Source organism: Pseudorca crassidens, chromosome 6, assembly GCF_039906515.1.
Source record: "Pseudorca crassidens isolate mPseCra1 chromosome 6, mPseCra1.hap1, whole genome shotgun sequence".
NCBI classification, from domain to species: Eukaryota; Metazoa; Chordata; class Mammalia; order Artiodactyla; family Delphinidae; genus Pseudorca; species Pseudorca crassidens.
In genome coordinates, this window is record NC_090301.1 from 71,638,366 (window position 1) to 71,655,731 (window position 17,366).

Consider the following 17,366-nt stretch of genomic DNA (forward strand, 5'->3'; position numbering starts at 1 on the left):
CAGCTTTGGCATTTTCATGTTGTCTCTTGTGACTTTATTACTAGTATTATATTCTGTCTTAGTCCGTTTAGCCTGATGTAACAGAATACCATAGACTGGGTGGCTTGTAAACCACAGAAATTTATTTCTCACAGTTCTGGAGGCTGTGAGATCAAGATGAGGGCGCTGGCAGATTCCAAGTCCGGTGACAGCCTGCTTCCTGGTTCCATAGACCATGGCCATCTTGTTTTGCTGTGTCCTCATGTGGTTGGGGGAGCAAGGGAGCTCTTTGGGGCCTTTTTTTATATCGGCACTAATCTCATTCATAAGGGCTCTGTCCTCATGTCCTAATGTTAGCTAGCAAGGGGTCACTGCCTGATTCACATAGTAGCCAGTACTATGGTACAGGCTTTTGAGAAAAGAAGAAGCTTTATTGTGATGTGAGCTGGCAAGGCTCAAATCTGTCTCTAAGATCTAGGGTTCGGTCAAGCTTTTATGAGTTAGCTGGTAGGGTTGGTATGTGGATCTTCCACTTGGAGAGCTTTGGAACCTGGCCATTTATGGTAAAGGGGCTTCAACATCACATCTTCCTGGACGATGGACCCTTTGCTTCTGAATGGGTTTTGGTGTTCTCGTTCCGGTCATGTCCCGGTCCTTTGGTTCCATGGAGCGGGGGGATAAACTTTGGTTCCAGGTGTATTTGAGGTCAAAATTTTCTCCTCTGCACATGCTTCAGCTGCATGATTGGTGGTTTTGTTCTGTAGTCTCTTAAAAAACAACTCAGTTATCCTTCTAGAAACAGGATAGGGTCAGTTTGGGCTGGTTACACTAATTATCTCCCAGAGGCTCTCCCTCTTAATACCATCACATTGGGGTTAGGATTTCAATATAAATTTGGAAGGGGTGGTGACACAAACACTCAGACCATAGCATATTTAATGCATTACTTTTTTTTTTTTTTTTTTTTTGCGGTACGCGGGCCTCTCACTGTTGTGGCCTCTCCCGTTGCGGAGCACAGGCTCCGGACGCGCAGGCTCAGCGGCCATGGCTCACGGGCCCATGCTCCGCGGCATGTGGGATCTTCCCGGACCGGGCCACGAACCCGCGTCCCCTGCATCGGCAGGCGGACTCTCAACCACTGCGCCACCAGGGAAGCCCAATTATATATTTTTAAGTATATTTTTATCATGAAAAAGGGAGAAAAGTCACTATATCCCACCTGAATGGCTAAAAGGAAAGAGCTAAACAGTATCAAATGTTGGCAAGGATGTGGAACAACCAGGACTTTAATACATTCCTGGTGGGAATTATTATTTCCACAGTCATTTTGGAAGGAAAATAGCTTGGCAGTATAATCAGAAGCTGAACATATGCATATATTCAATTCCATTCCTATGTATATGCCGAACAGAAGTTTATGTATATTTTTACCAGCAGATCTGTATATAAATGTTCATAATAGCACTATTTTTAATAGCCCAAAACTGATAATAGCTTAAATCAATAACAGAATAAGTTGTAGTATCATCACACAATGGAATACTGTATAGCAGTGAAAATAAATGGACGATCGCCAGGAAAGTCATGCACAAACCTCATAAATATAATGTTAAGGGAAAGAAACCAGAGTCAAAGAGTACATACTATGTGATTCCAGTATGTAAAGTTGAAAAAGCAAACAACATTCATCTATGGTGTTGGAAGCTAGGGTAGTGGTTACCCTTGAGTGACTGCAGGGGGGCACTTCCAGAGTTGCAGTGATGTTCTGATTCTTCGCCAGGTGCTAGTTTCGTGGGGTTGCTTATCTTGTGAAATGTCATCGAGTGGTATGCTTACGATGGCACACTAGCTAATACTTGCGGTTCTGATTGCGAGCTAATACCTGGGCAGGGAACGGCTAAGTCTAGATGAGAGTGCTTGCGGTTCTGATTGCTAGCTAATACTTCTGTCCACTGAATAGCCCGAGGGGACATGAGTCCTGTTCTTGCTATGTTTACAGACCTTCAGGGGAAATAAGCGTTTATAAAAAGAATAGGGGGATAGTGAAGGAGAGCTTCCCAGACCATAGTCTGACTTTGAGCCATGGCCCTGGGGGGCAAGCCAGAAAGGAGTGGAGGCCAGATGCAGCACTGCTGTTGGCGCTGAGCATGTGTGTGAGGTGGGGCTGCCCTTGTCTGGACACTGGGTCTCAGACTGTGGCACAGCTGACATCACAGAATCCACTGTGAGGCTATGGCTGGGCTTCAGGAACTAGAAATTCCGACAAGACACCATGCATTCTCAGATTGTTTGGTTTTTTATTTAAATTGCAGTAAGGAAGCTGAAATGGGCTCTCCAGGGGTATTTCCCTGAGCCCTGGTCCCCTTTGCAGCTCCCAGCTCTAGGTACTATTGATGGGCTTCAACGGTCACTGGCTACACGGTCTCAGATGTCACACCTCCAGTGATCTCCAGCCCCTGGCCACTCTCTGCTGTCTCTACGATGGCCTCCATTCGGGTCCCTTCCACTGGCTTCGCCATGATGCTCACATATTTATCGCGTGAGGAGGCCACTGTCTTTGTAGTAAGACTGGCTCTGACGTTCCTGAAGAAAGAGCTGATCCTGCTGAGTCTCTCGGTGGTGGGACCTGAACTCGCTGTAGATAAGCTCCTGCCCGATTTGTGCGAGATCCTGGACTCGTTGGTGATGGGAGCACGGCTGATGTCTTTGTGAGCAGTGCCCTGCTCGCTGCCCCCCGGGCTGCCATGGCCTTTGTCCTTTTGGTCATCTCTAGTGGCTCTGCGGCCGCCTGAGCACGGGCCAGCTGCTTTCTGGATGGTCTTGTTCCCTGCTGCCTTGTGGTGGCTTTCCACTGAACTGCAGAGCGAGGGGCTCGTAAGAGCTCTGTCCTCTCCCCAGTGCTCCCTTCTCTCCTTTCTTCCCTTGCGGGCCTGGGACACCCTCTGTGAGCTGCCATCCTGTTCACTCACTTTGCCTTCCTGTGGCAAGGTTGAGATGAGGGTCCCCTCGTCCTCCTCGTTGGCTCTTCCTTCAGCAGTCTTGCCTGTAGGTTCTGCTCCGACCACAGTCACGCCGGCCTCTGGGGAGAGACTGGTGGACGTGCTGGAAGCATACCCTGAATAGTTCGCGGCACCTGCCAAGCATACCCTGAATTTTTCGCAGCACCGTTTTCCTGCTCCTCAGGGATGTTCTGGCAGTGCCCCCAGTGGCTATGTTGGTTTTGCTTCCTCCTGGACCGTTGCTGGCTGTGGCTGCTGTGGCCATGCTCTGCTCTTCAGGGGCAGGAGACTTGATCACTGCCACGCTCAAAGCACCCGCTGCGGTGCCTCCTGCCACCCCTGCTGTCTCCACCTTTGTCGTTGCCCGCGATGCTGACGCTTTGTCAAGCACTGTAGGTTTTGCTTTTGCAGTGGCCACATCGGGCATGGTGTCGGGCTTGTGGGAGTCCAGTTGGATCCCCTCCCCGCCAGCAAAAGCGGCAGACGTGACCCCGGACAGCTCAGAGCACGTGTGGAGGCTGCAGATGCTCACCTGGTCCTGATCCCACTTTCCTTGGAAATCCTCCACTGCTGGGCTCCTGCCGTCCTCCTCCTCCTCGAACACAGGCAGGCCGATCATGTCTCAGGCTGGAACGGCATAGGTGCGGCTGTAACTCTCCACTGGTGGTCGCAGGAGGTAAATCAGCTCTTCCCAAGAGGTGAAGAGGTCTTCTTGTGCGTCCGGAGGGGCACACAGCTGCAGGTACCAGGAGCGGCCAGTGGCAAACTTCACGCGCAGCTGTTGTTTCTCGCGATTGTGAGTGGAGATGCTCACGAACGTCAAGGGAAGGAGCCTGGTGAGCTCTAAGGTCTTTGCAGGCTCGTGGCTCTTGCCCTTGGCGGCCTGGCTGTGCTCAGCGTGCTCTTCACAGTCGGTGACCCATCGGGCCAGCAGCATGGTGTCTGGGAGTGGGAGGACGGGGCTGCTGGATGTGATGCCCACGGTCACCATGCAGACACAGTTGTGCACGTCAATCAGGTCTCCCCTCTTCGTGATCTGGATAAAGTCGCTCTCGAATATCGGTGCGTACTTGAAGATGTCATATTCGCCATTGCGCAGTTGCTGCTGCAGCTTCCCCGTGGTGGTGTTGAACAGGCCCACCCTGGTGCTGCTCTGGGCCGTGTGATACGGGAGCAGAGAGTCCCCACTCATGGCTGCCTTTGATCACGATAGGCAGCGCGGTTAAGGTGGGCCCCTGGCTCTTCCCTCCCTCGGCCTCACTGGCAGAAGAGCGAGCTGCGGTGCTCGTAAGTCACACACAGGCGGCCCTACGGCAGGTCTTCCAAGCCCGCCCCACAGGCCCCCAGCTTTGCCTCAGGGTCTCCCAGAGGCAGGGGTGTGGGTAGGGGCACAGATGATCACAGCGGGGACGCTGTAGGGCGCCTGAACCCCAGGCTGAATCTCTTCAAGTGTGTAGAGAGGGTATGGTAGGCTCCCCCTCTGCCTCCCCTCACTTCTGCTTCTGGGTTTTTATCTCCCCAAGAGGGTGTGGTGAACTTCAGTCCTAGTGAGAGAAGTAACCACTTTCTCAGCCTAACCCCCTGGCACAGCCTATTTATCCTCTGGGCCCTTTGTGACCTATCACTGTCGCATAGCCCTTTGCCTCATTGTGACCTATCACTGTCACATAGCCCTTTGCCTCATCCCCCAGCTGTGCCCCCTCAGGGCAGGGCCCCCATCCTCTCCCAAAGGAGGGGGAGGACATGTCCTCCCGCGGAGGACAGGCCTGTCCTGCCAGGGACTCAGGTGCGTACCGAAATAAAAATGTCTTCAACTGGGAAAGTTTTGTGTGGGTCCTTTTTCTTTTCCTCCCCCAAATTCAGCTACTGGATGAAATCTGTAGGAATGTAAGATGATGGGATAAATTTGAACCATTTAAGCTCATGGTTTAATTGTATCGAATAACGTAGAGTTGGCAGTTGCGATCCTTAGTCTGTCCTTTCATAAAATCTCAGTAAACGTTGACGACGGTGATTTTTAATAATCACATTAAAAATTGCTTCTCCTAGGCACCATGCTGCATTCTTCACATATGGTGGTGAGAATGCACTGAGTTTGGTACTGTTAACTACTGTTCCCAGTTTATAGGTGAAGAAATTGAGGTTGTATCTCCTGTTTAAATTCCCAGAGCTAATGGTAGCAGAGGCACTATTTGAATGTAGGTCTACCTGATTCTAAAGCCTTTGTTCTGAACCACTACAGTACTTAGCCTCACAAAGAAAGCTTGGCCCAGCCAAATGTTTTCAAACTGGACTGATTTAACTACCTTTAAGAGGACCTATTTGGTGCATTATTAGAAGTTGTGTAATTAATTTTATGTGTGTATATATGTTATGGAGAGAACCCAAGACAGCAGTTGGACTGACGTGGGGATTAAATTATCCAGGGGATCACTCAGATCCTCCCTTCCTTTATGCTTGTGCAAACAGCCTGTGTGTGGAAACCTAGTTATTCTTATGACATGTCCTCCCCCAGTGAAATGGGGGGTGAGTAGCCTGAGATGTAAGCTTTGATTCCAAGAGCCTGCCAGATGCCGTCCTGTAGTAACCTCCCTACCAGGCAGAAGTGGTTTGGAAGCCTTGACACCTGTGGGGAGCATGTACCATTAGACATCCCGCCTCATTGCCACTCCCACAGAGCTAGTCACAGAACAAGTGATTTCTAAATTGTGACTTGAAAGTTCTGAGAAAGGCCCTTGCTGCCAACTCTCTTATCTCCAGTTTGATGTTATGCTTGAAATCCCACCATAGAGATTCATTCCTTGAGGATAAAGGCTATCTTTCTGTTAAAATACACACACCTGTCCCTCAACAGATGCCTGGATAAGCAAAATATGGTCTCTCCATACAGTGGAATATTGTCCGGCCATAAAAAGGAATGAAGTACTGATATATGTCACAACATGGGTGAACTTTGAAAACATTATACTCAGTGAAAGAAGCCACATATTGTGTGATTCTATTTATAGGAAATAGCCAGAAGAGGCAAATCCATAGAGACAGATATTAGATTAGTGGTTGCCTAGGGCTGGAGAGAGCAGAGAATGGGGAGTACAGGATTTCCTTTTGTGGTGATGAAAAATTCTGGAACTACATAGTGGTGATGGTTACACAGTATTGTGAATGCACTGAATGCCACTGAATTGTACACTCTAAAATTACAGTGGTGAATTTTATCACAATCACACACACACACACTCCTGCTCATTTAATAGATGGGTTAAGAGCAGTTATCTTTTCATTGTTCCCTGTCTCAGGGGAAATCATTCAATCTTTCACCATAAAGTATGTTGTTAGCTGTAGTTTTATTTCAGAATTGCCCTCTGTGAAGTTTAAGAAGTTCAATTCTATTCTTAGTTTTCTGGGAATTTTTATCGTGAAGGATTATTGATTTTTTTTCAAATGGTTTTTCTGCATCTATTGAGCTGATTACTTGATTTTTTTTTTTTTTTTTTTTGGCGGTACGCGGGCCTCTCACTGTTGTGGCCTCTCCGGTTGCGGAGCGCAGGCTCCGGACGCGCAGGCTCAGCGGCCACGGCTCACGGGCCCAGCCGCTCCGCGGCATGTGGGATCTTGCCAGACCAGGGCACGAACCCGCGTCCCCGGCATCGGCAGGCGGACTGTCAACCACTGCGCCACCAGGGAAGCCCTAGCAAATTTTTCTTATTTTTCGTTACTAAAATTTTTTTTTGAAGGTCTAGTTGGCTTCATTAGGCAATTCATGAATCAGCCAGCATCCCATTAGCAACTAGAAGGGCACTCCAAGGGGTTGTACAAAATGGAAGGGTGGGGCAAGGGAGCTATTAGCAAAAGAAAAGAAAGAATTACTTTTAGACCAGGACATCTTTTTGAAGTCAAGGGAAGGCAGGGATTTTTTAGGTGCAGATTGCTTCTTTTTCCTCTGGGGGCAGGGGGCAGGGTTGGGGCGGGGTGCAGGTTGGATGGAGAGGGCCCATGTGACAGATTACCTCATTGCTGCCAACCAGAAAATTCTAAACTGGTTGATTAAGATTACATTTCTGGGGAAGAGCATAACTGCAATTGTCAGGTATTAAGTCTAGGTTTGGTAAAATTATGGGCTTTTGCACAAGTGATGCCATTTTGGGCCAGTGGTTTCCTCTTTAACAATTCCCTCCCCTTTGATCAGACTCTCAGCTTAACAGAGAGATGTGATTAAAAATTAATGTATTAGTGTCACTCTCAGCTACTGATCCTTGGCGTGGCATGAAGTTTTTGCTTAATCTCTATGACATCTATGGGTCACAGTTCCAGGTTCATGAATTTTAAGTTGGTCATTCTTTTGGTTACTTTTCTGACATTCCAGTCTTAGGGATATCATTTGCTTGGCAGTTGGCTGCTGCAAAATGCATTTAAAATTTTTGAGAGAATACAGTGCCAGGGAGATTATTTTGATTTAACTATGAGCAGGATAATTCCCAGTGTTTGGAGTGCACTTCAGAGCCCTGGTCTGCAGGACTCAAACCAATCAAAGACCCCCTTGAAGGGGGGTCTTGGAGTCACCCTTTTAAGCCAAGTGGCTTGCTCAATGGTCTTATGTAACTGAGTTTTAACTTTCCCAGAAATGTCAATCCAGATACAACGGGGGGTGGTGGCCCTAGCACCTTCTTGCTTAGCTAGAAGATAATCAATGGCTATTATATTTTCAAGAACAACTTTGGCTAGAGAGTGTTAGGATCTTTGCTGGGCAGCTAATGCTTTAGCAGCAGCGGATTCTGCAGTACGTTCAAGAGTTAAGGAGAGGCTTCTGATTATATTCTCATTCATATTTACTCCTAACCAGGGAAATACAGCCCTGCCAAAGGAAGCGAACCCTGTATCATGAAAATCCTCCTGGTAGGTTTTTTTTTTTTTTTAGAACAGTGAGTGGCACAGTTAAATAACCTAAGAGGCATTGCCCAGCTGTGCACTGGTCATCTAAGCATTCATAAGCCCAAGGATAATGATAATCACAGACAAAGATAAATCCTATCAGGGCACAATTGTCCATTCAAGCCAGGAGTTAAGTTCGATTTTCTTCTAGCCTGAAATAAAGAGTTATTCTAAATCCAAAGATTACTTCCCTTAGCAATGGCCTGGGAGATACAAATGAGGGTATTATCTTTCCAGGCCAATGTCAGAATAAAGGAAAGAAAGAAAAAAAGAAAGGGTTTCATGTTTAGCTAGAGTAGGGAGTCTTGATCCGGCATCTTGGGCAGAAGCAGTCTACATCGTTATCAGCTACTTCTTTTCCTCATCAGTTTGATTTGTAGGTCTCCATTGTTTATACAGGACCAGGTATCAGGTGGGGCCTTTTTCAGCTGTGAGATGTGTACCCAAGGCTCAATACTTTCCAGTTTTGCAGCAGTGTCAGTGGTTAGGAGCAGTTGGTAAGTGGGGCTCCAGGGTTGACTTTATTCTTGGTGATTTCCAATCAGAAGTGTGGGAGAAAATGGGAAACATTAGTTTGGTGAGTCTAGCCAGATATTTGAGGAAACTAGAAGAATTCAGATCTAGTCCAGTTTACAGGTATATAACAAAAGCTCAAAGGCAGTTAACAGGACTAGAATCTAATGTCTACAAAGGTGCAAACATAATTTTTCTCTCTACAATTACCCCACTTTTCCCCAAAGATAATCATAGTGAAACAAATTTGTTTATATTAAACTTGGCCTCATTTATTTATAAGTACAGCAAGAATACTGATTGACCATATAATTTCTTTTTAAAAACTGCTTTGCCTGGGACCTTGTAAGCAGGGTTCCAGGTTGATTTTTCCAAGCAGTTCATTGAAGCTGTCTGGTCATATCTGAGTCTATGCACATCTCTCTCAAATGTGACATTCCATTCAAAGCCTTAGTAATATAGCCCATGTATCCCCTCAAATTGGACTCTGTATGATTTCATCCTATATTTAAATAAATTGTTTAGTCTTTCTTTTGCTTATGTATATCTCTTTAAGGTAGAGAGGCTAAATATTAAATCTATACCTCATATACAAAGAAATGATTTTATATTAAATTTTTTATTTTACACGTATTTTAATTTTTAGTTTTAAAGATACACAGCAACATTCTCTATGGAGTAGATTTATTTGCAAATAAAGTTGAACAAAGTCACAAAGTTGAAATAAGCAGGAGTTATCAAGGGAGAATTATTCACCTAGGGGGCACTTTCAAGTATGTTGGATGTATTGATTCCATAGTGACTAAAGGGCAGCTGTTGACACTGAGAGTGCAAGGCCAGCAGTATTAACCATCTGCAAGGTTTGGAATAGCCTCACTCCAATGAAGAATTGTCCCATCCAAGATGATAGTAGTAACTGTGAAACACAGGGCTAAAGTTGTATTTTAGAGTTATCATTTGTTAGGAAGACTCACAATTAATTCATAGATTATTTTTTCTATATTATAGATTAAAATTAAAGCTCATTTACATATGTTGATATAATGGCAAAGTATGACCGTAAAAGATATTTTCCTTGCATTGGCAAATTGTTTTTGCTCATAAAATTCATTGTAGCACTGAGCAACTACTATTGGTAATTCATTTGGCCAGGTGCTGAGACTATAGAGATAAATAACAGTTACTTTTCTCCCTGTTCACAGGCTAGTAGGAGGAAAGAGTCATATAAATAATTACAATAAAGTATGATAAGTACATCAGAAGAATTAGATTTAATGTAAAGAGGTAGCTCTGAGAAAGGTAGCTCAGAGGGGTAAGGTTTTAGGGAGAAAGTCATCATATTGTTAAACTCTCTGAGGGAAAGGACTGCCTGCATCTTTTCATCTAAAAGTTACATATTTACAACACATGTCACTGGACCTTAAACTTGGTAGTGTAATCATAGTCAATAAATATTAGTGATTAAACAAGTTGATATCTTAGCAAATTTTTTTTTGGGGGGGGGCATGCCATCTTAGCAAAGTTTTGAAGAATTAATTGAAGTATGGCCAGGTAGGCAAAGTGGGAAGGGACAGTCAGGCTTAAGGAACTCGGACATTGTAGGAAGTGTTAGCAAATAACGTTAGAAGATGAGGCTTAGATTAGATAAGCAGTGAAGAAGCTTGCAGGTGATGGGACATCATTAAAGTTATAGGTTTGTTTTTGTTTTTAAATATTTATTTCTTTATTTGGTTGTACCAGGTCTTAGTTGCGGCGGGCGGGCTCCTTAGTTGTGACATGCGAACTCTTATTTGCAGCATGCACGTGGGATCTAGCTCCCTGACCGGGGATCGAACCCAGGCCCCCTGCATTGGGAGTGCAGAATCCCATCCACTGCGCCACCAGGGAGGTCCCAAGTTATGGGGTTTTAAGATTAAGTATTTAGAAAGGGGGAGAGATATAATTAGATTTAGTTAGATTTAGATTTCAGAAAGGTATCTCTCTTAGCACTGTGGAAGATGTAGAGGGAGAAGAGAGAGACGTTATCATTTCTTAGTTGTGAACTTAACACATGTAAGACCTTGTAGGATCAAAATGTTACCTGAAAATCAAGTTTTCATACTTTATATTATTTAGTCTTAGAGTTTATATTATTCTAGTCTATATTTTGTATTGAATAATTTTAATTTTTCAATGCATTTTTAGTTATCCTTTATAACTGAGTAAGTTTTTTAATGTTCAAAATAACTAATTCATTTATGCTAGTGGTGTTTGGATATAGACAGGGAGAATAATTAGTGATCTTGCTTAATTTTTTTTTTAAGTAAGGAAGTTTTAAGCCTGAAGTTAATAAACTGGTTCAGCTGAAGATTAGTTAACATTTTTAAGGCAGCTTGATAAAAAGCTTAGTAGTAATTCGCAAGAAAAATTCTGAGTTTTATGTAGAATTAGGTGATTTGATTACTTCTACTCAGCAGACTTGAATATAGCCTAGTACCTTCCACACAAAAACCCAAACAAACAAAACTATTTGGGTCACAAAATGAAAATATATTTTCCAGAGTCAAGTGATGACTTTTTGTCTTGAGATCCTCTCAAATCCTTTTTTGCTATGCCGAATGTAACTTCTAATCATAATATAATTACCACAGACTCTAGATCGTCAATAAGTTAACAATTAAATGGCGATCTTTTTTTTTTTTGCGGTACGCGGGCCTCTCACTGTTGTGGTCTCTCCCGTTGCGGAGCACAGGCTCCGGACTCGCAGGCTCAGTGGCCATGGCTCACGGGCCCAGCCGCTCCGCAGCATGTGGGATCCTCCCGGACCAGGGCACGAACCCGTGTCCGCTGCATCGGCAGGCGGACTCTCAACCACTGCGCCACCAGGGAAGCCCACGATCTTTTTTTTAATGTGATTTTTAATGTTAAGGCTGGAGCTGTGAAATAATTATATTATTGTAAAAACAATAATCCGCATCTTTACCACACATAAAATGACTTATTAATACATTTAAATTCTAAATGTTAACTCTGCCTTACTCATACTTAAAATAAGAAATTTCTTAATGAGCATTGTAAAGGTGACTTTTGCTAAAATATGGAATAAGTAGGCCTGTAAAGAAAAAAGCCATTTATTTAGGTCAATAATGTTAAAAAGATTATTTTTAAGTAAGCATTCAGGCAGCAAGCAGGTCACTGCTACAAGCCTTCTCATAAGAGAGAGAACTGGAAAACTTGAAAGCTGTCTGGCTGGCGCCATTTGACATAGGGACAAAGTCCTAGTCATTTAATGAAAGCATCACCATATTATGGCCATAAAGCTAATACATAGGAAATATCTGGTTGATTTGTTAGGTGATTCTGAGTATCAGAAAAAAGGCAACTATTTAAGGAAGAAGGGAAAGTATCTTAACCGTTTTATTTAGAATATTTAAATGTGGATACTTAAATTTTTAAAAATGGCTTCTGTTATTTGTAGAATTTACAGGAACGAAAACTTCTCCAGTGCATTTGGAGCTGACAGCTATTCATTTAATCCTTTTAGTTCAAAATGGGAAATCATAAAAAAAGACATACACATTTAGATGTAAGCATTTAATAAATTGAAACTTTCACATTCATTTGCAAGTTTTTAATGTGTTTGCGAGGGCCAATCCATACTTTTTCTTTGAGGATGGATTCCCTAATTGGAAATTATTGTTGTCTTTCTTGAACACACATTGTTGTTTTTCTTGAACAAACTCCCCGAATAGAAGTTTCATATCAGATTCTTTAAATTGGTGCCAGAACTTAGCCACTTACTAAAATTTCTGGGTGCAGATCCCAGTACATTTTTTATCATGTTTCCTGCCAGTATTTTATACTTGTTTTACCTACATATAATTTACCTACATCTAATTTAACAGTAAGTTTTTTTAAAAACCCACTTTTATCAAGTTTTTCAGAAGCATTGAATTTTCAGGGAAATACCTTTTCTTTTTGCACTGATTGTTTTATATTGTAATTAACTGAATTATATGAATACAGTATCAGATATTACTAACCTTAATAGGTTTGAGAACAAACAAAATTTCTTAGGCATGCAAATAATGGAAACAAAAATATGATGGCCTACTGGAAAGAGAAATAAATAATTGCCATTAGGATTTTTGCCTTTGCCAAACTTCTTCATTCCATGGGCCTGATATTACCCACACTCATCATCACATCAAATCATCTTTGAAAGGTATCTCAAAGAGATCTGCCCTGAGGTAGTTCTGGGAGGTCAGCCCTGGTATACTCACCCTCCTGCTCCCCCATACCCCTGAGGTTTTTATTACATAGACATAACACCTTCTGTTTTCCTATAGTGTCTTCATATTACTCACTTATCTTCCTCTTGCATCATAGTTTTTCCCTTTCTTGGATTATTACCATCAACATGCTAGGAAAAAAAAAATCCTCTCGACATTTTCATTCCCTTCATTATTGTCCTAATTCTCTATATTTGCTACTTATAATGCTCTCCTACCATTCCTTCTTGATCTGGCTTCAGTCATGCTTTTGCTTCATATCAACTTCACTGAAACTGTTCTTGCCAGTGTCTCTGGTGACCTCTGTAACTTCAGTCAGCTCTCAGTTCTCATCTTTCATGACAAAACTTGTAGCATTTGACACATTTTACCACTCTATCCTCCTTGAAACATGCTTTTTACTTTTCATTCCAGAATTTCATAGTTTGTTTCTTCTCCTAGTTTTCTGTTCTCACTTTTTTGCTTGTTTCTCTTCATCTCGCCATCCATGCTCCAGGCTACAGTCCTTGCACAACTTCTGTTCTTTCACTGTCATCACTTTATTGTGAAATAATTCACTCACCTGGATTTAGATAGCATCTAAATGCTAATGACTCCCAAATTTGTTTATTTCTTTTTTTAAAAGGGGAATTTAAAAAATTGAGATATAATTGACACATAATGTTATTTTGGCTTGAGGTGTACAGCATAATGATTTAATATTTGTGTATATTGTGAAATGATCACTACAGTGAGTCTGGTTAACATCCATCACCACATATAGTTACAAAATTTTTTTCTTGTAATGAGAACTTTATTCCCTTAGCAACTTTCAAATATACAATATTAACTATCGTCATCATACTGTACATTACATCCCATGACATTATTTTATATTCAATTCCCTTCATCCATTTCACGCACCACCCCCATCCATTGCCTCTGGCAACCACCAGTCTGTTCTCTGTGTCTATGAGTTTGGTTGTCCTTATTGTGTTTTTTTCTTTTTAGATTCCACGTATAAGTGAGATCATATGGTATTTATCTTTCTCTGCCTTATTTTAGTTAGCATAATGCCCTCAAGGTCCATACAGTTATCACAGATGGCAGGATTTCCTTTTTTATTGCTGAATAATATTCCACCATATATATACATATATATATGTGTGTGTGTATGTATGTATCACATTTTCTTTATTTGTTTCTTTATACATTGATGGACACTTGGACACTTAGGTTGTTTCCATGTCTTGGCTGTTGTAAATATTGCTGCAGTGAACATGAGGGTGCATGTATCTTGTCCAGTTAGTGTTTTCATTTTCTTTGGATAAATACCCAGAAGTGGAATTGTTGGATCATATGGTAGTTCTGATTTTAACTTTTTGAGGACCCTCCGTACTATTTTCCATAGTGACTGAACCAATTTACATTACCACTAGCAATGCACAGGGATTCCCTTTTCTCCACATTCTTGCCAACACTTTATTATTGTGTGTATTTTTGATGGTAGCTATTCTAACAGGTGTGAGGTTGATATATCACTGTTTTGATTTGCAGTTTTCTGATGATTAGTGATTTTGAGCACCTAATCATGTATCTGTTGTCTGTATGTCTTCTTTGGAAAAATGTCTATTCAGATATTCTGCCCATTTTTTATTCAAATTGTTTGTTCTTTTGCTTTTGAGTTTTATGAATTCTTTATATGTTTTGAATATTAACCCCGTATCAGATATGTGATGTACAAATATTTTCTCCCATTCAGTATTAATTGCCTTTTCATTTTTTTGGTGGTTTTCTTTCCTGCATAGAAGCTTTTTAGTTTGATTTAGTCCTACTTGTTTATTTTTGTTTTTGTTGCCTTTTCTTTTTGTGTCAAAACCAAAAAGTTATTGCTAAGACCCATGTCAAGGAACTTACTGCTTATCTTTTCTTTTAGGGGTTTTATGGTTTCAGGTCTTACATTCAAGTCTTTAATCCATTTTGAGCTAGTTTTTGTGTATGATGTAAGGTGGTAGCCCAGTTTCATTCCTTTGCATATGGCTGTCCAGTTTTACCAGCACCATTTATTTAAGATGCTATACTTCCCTGGAGAGTGGTCAAGATGGTGGAGTAGAAGGACCCTAAGCTCACCTCCTCTCACGAGCACACCAAAATCACAACAATCTGCAAAACAACCATCATTGAAAAAGACTGATAGCTACCAGAAAAGATCCTCAGATCCTCTACAGATAAAGACATAAAGACAGAACCACAGCTAGACTGGTCGGAGGGGTGGACTTGTGATATAATCAAATCCCATACCCACCCCAGGTGGGCAACCCACAAACTGGAGAATATATTACAGAGGTTCTCCCACAGAGTGAGAGTTCCAAGTCCCATGTCAGGCTTCCCAGCCTGGCAGTCCGGCACTGGGAAGAGGAGCCCCCAGAGCATTTGGCTTTGAAGGCCAGTGGGGCTTGACTGCAGGAGCTCCTCACTCTTAAAGGCCACACACAAAATGTCATGCACACTGGGACCAAGGGCAAAAGCAGTAATTTGATAGGAGCCTGGGCCAGACCTACCTGCTCGTCTTAGAGCATCTTCTGGGAAGCTGGGAGGCGGCAGTAGTCAGACTGTAGTCCTGGGCACATAGACAGTGGTGGCGAATATACAGGGGAGTATTCATCTGCATGAGCTCTCCTAGAGGCTGACATTTTGGCGCCAAGACCAGGCCCCACCCAGCAGCCTGTAGGCTCCAGTGCTGGTAGGCCTCAGGCCAAAGAACAAACTGGGCAGGGGCACAGCCCTACCCATAAACAGACAAGCTGCCTAAAGACTTTCTGAGCCCATAGCTGCCTCTAGACACACCCCTTGACATGGCCCTGCCCACCAGAGGACCAAGACCCAGCTCCACCCACCAGGCGGCAGGCACAGTCCCCTCCTACCAGTAAGCCTGCACAAGCCTCTAGACCAGCCTCACCCACCAGAGGGCAGACACCAGAAGCAAGAAAACTACAGTCCCACAGCCTGCAGACACAGGCCAGACACCACCCTGGGACCAGCTGGCCTCTGGCCCTTGGGTGATCAGAGAGGAGTGCACTGCTGGGATGCATAGGACATCTCCTACAGAGGGCCACTTCTCCAAGGTCAGAAATGTAACCAACCCACCACACATGTAAAAATACAAATAGCAATTTAGACAGAATGAGGTGACAGAGGAATATTTTCAGAGGAAGGAACAAAGTGAAATGACAGAAGAAGAATTAAGTGATGTGGAGATAGGCAATCTACCCAAGAAAGAATTTAGAGTAATGATCATAAAGATGATCAAAGAACTAGGGAGGAGAATGAATGCACAGAGTGAGAAATTTTCAACAAATAATTAGAAAATATAAAGAACATCAGGAAACGTACACAAACCACTTAGATAGCCTCATCCACCAGAAGGCAGACAGCAGAAGCAAGAAGAACTACAGTCCTGCAGCTTGTGGAACAAAAACCACATTCACAGAAAGATAGACAAGATGAAAAGGCAGAGGACTATGTACCAGATGAAGGCACAAGATAAAACCCCAGAAAAACAACTAAATGAAGTGGAGATAGGCAACCTTCCATAAAAAGAATTCAGAATAATGATAGTGAAGATGATCCAAGACCTCGGAAAAAGAATGGAGGCAAAGATCGAGAAGATGCAGGAAATGTTTATCGAAGACCTAGAAGAATTAAAGAACAAACAGACAGAGATGAACAATACAATAACTGAAATGAAAACTACACTAGAAGGAATCAATAGCAGAATAACTGAGGCAGAAGAACGGATAAGTGACCTATAAGACAGAATGGTGGAATTCACTGCTGTGGAACAGACTAAAGAAAAAAGAATGAAAAGAAATGAACACAGCCTAAGAGACCTCTGGGACAACATAACATAAGATGCAACAACATTTGCATTATAGGGGTCCTAGAAGGAGAAGAGGGAGAGAAAGGACCAGAGAAAATATTTGAAGAGATTATAGTCGATAACTTCCCTAACATGGTAAAGGAAATAGCCACCCAAGTCCAGGAAGTGCCATGAGTCCCATACAGGATAAACCCAAAGAGAAACATGCCGAGACACATAGTAATCAAATTGGGAAAAATTAAAGACAGAGAAAACTTATTGAAAGCAGCAAGGGAAAAACGACAAATAACATACAAGGGAACTCCCATAAGGTTAACAGCTGATTTCTCAGCAGAAACTCTACAAGCCAGAAGGGAGTGGCATGATATACATAAAGTGGTGAAAGGGAAGAACCTACAACCAAGATTGCTCTACCCAGCAAGGATCTCATTCAGATTCAAAGGAGAAATCAAAAGCTTTACAGACAAGCCAAAGCTAGGAGAATTCAGCACCACCAAACCAGCTCTACAACAAATGCTAAAGAAACTCCTCTAAGTGGGAAGCACAAGAGAAGAAAAGAACCTAAAAAAACAAACCCAAAACAATTAAGAAAATGATCATAGGAACATACATATCGATAATTACCTTAAACGTGAATGGATTAAATACTCCAACCAAAAGACACATGCTTGCTGAATGGATACAAAAACAAGACCCATATATATGCTGTCTACAAGAGACCCACTTCAGACCTAGGGACACATACAGACTGAAAGTGATGGGATGGAAAAAGATATTCCATGCAAATGGAAATCAAAATAAAGCTGGAGTAGCTAT

The 17,366-nt window shown here is 42.6% G+C and overlaps 1 protein-coding gene and 1 pseudogene across 25 annotated transcripts in view; one reads left to right on the forward strand and one right to left on the reverse strand.

Moving 5' to 3' along the window:
• Positions 1-17,366, forward strand: part of BAZ2B (bromodomain adjacent to zinc finger domain 2B) — a 385,223-nt gene that overhangs the window by 114,216 nt on the left and 253,641 nt on the right. The window lies entirely within an intron of this gene.
• On the reverse strand, positions 2,394-4,170 carry LOC137226817 (Golgi-associated RAB2 interactor protein 4-like; annotated as a pseudogene).